Source organism: Plasmopara halstedii, assembly GCF_900000015.1.
Source record: "Plasmopara halstedii genome assembly, contig: Scaffold_555, whole genome shotgun sequence".
Taxonomy (NCBI): domain Eukaryota; phylum Oomycota; class Peronosporomycetes; order Peronosporales; family Peronosporaceae; genus Plasmopara; species Plasmopara halstedii.
The window spans coordinates 1,725,948-1,727,538 of record NW_020187475.1 but is presented as its reverse complement, the minus strand read 5'-3'; positions in this window follow the sequence as shown (position 1 = coordinate 1,727,538).

Below are 1,591 nucleotides of genomic sequence, written 5' to 3'. Positions count from 1 at the left end.
TGTCAAGTTCAGGATCCACCTGCTCGGCTCCAAGCCGTTTGTGATCTATACAGATCATTGGTCGCTACGCACTGCGACTCAGTCGCCCCACCTCTCGCAGAGGATGGCTAGATGGCTAGATGGCTAAATGGCTAGATGGCTATCCTTCTTTGCTGAGTATAGCCGGGGAAGCAGAATGCTTTGGCTGATGCGTTGTCACGCAGAGCAGACTTTGAGCTTGCTCAGAACTGTGACGTCGTCTATGACGGATTTGATTCGCACCGCATATGCGGGTGATGGATGTGTATAGCGTTGCTACGGGCTCTAGGGAGCAAGAGGCTGGGAGCTGGGAGACTCGGACAAGAAATCGTCATCAAGATTGCGTGCACGATTGCACCGATATTCGTTGAATACGTTGGTTTGGCATGTTATAGCACCGCTTCAACAGATACACCACGAATTATGGTTCCTCATGATGAGGATTTGAGATACCGCATCCTTGCTGAGGCTCACGACACGCCATTCAGTGGTCATCGCGGTCGTGAGAAAATGTACAACTCTGTAAGTCCCAAGCTGTATAAATGAACGAGCACCTATGTGCGCACGTGTGTCAACGGGTGAAACCTCTCCAAATGCGGCTGCGCAACTGTCTAGATTACCGGTTCCCACTGGGTACTGGCGGTCCATGTGTTTGGAGTTTGTGCTTGGCCTGCCGAAAGATTCGGCGAGCAACACGGGCGTCGTGGTATTCGTCGACCGGATGAGCAAGATGGCTCATTTGGTGGCAGTGCAAGACACCATCGACGGAGTCGGTACAGCAACGCTGTTCGCGGATCGTGTTTTCCGTCAACACAGACTCCCAGATTCGCTTGTCTCTGAAAGTGACCCCTGTTTCACGGGAAAATTTTGGTCGATTATTTTCAAGGTGCTAGGCACCAAGTTGGATATGTCGACAGCGGATCATCCGCAGACCGATGGTCAAACCGAAAGGGTGAAAGACGTTCGTCGCAGCGTCTGCGCTGTGACGTCGAGGCGCTAAAGCGCCATGATGCCACTAGTAAGGTTTGCACTGAACAATGCAGTGTATTCGTCTACCGGCTACACGTCGTTCTACGTGAACGGGCTGATTCACCCTCGTCCCGCTGACGCTGCCATCCCATGGCTAAAGGCTTGGTGGGGGAGGAATAGCCGAACGGCTAGCTGATGTCAGCCCCCTCATCATCCGCAAAGAAGTCGATGACTTCTTGTCAACCAGACTGAGTGTCCTACGACACGTACGCGATGCGATGGCTGAGAGCCAAGAACTGAAAAATAGAATATGCAGATGAAAAAAGAAGGGATTAAAGTGGAAAGCTTGAAGGTCGAGGACCTAGTTTTATTGAATTCTAAGAACCTGCCTACCCATGCAGCCTCTTCTATTTTCAGGACGAAGCTTCGTCCACGGTTCATCGAACCATTTAAGTTGTGGCCAAGCGGCGCCTAGCGTATACGCTGAACCTTCCAAAACGGATACGCACCCACTCGGTGTTTTACGTGGGCTTCCTCAAGCCGTACCGAGATCCGGCGCAAGTGAACACGGAAGCTTTGGCGCCGGAGCGGATCCCATGGGCCT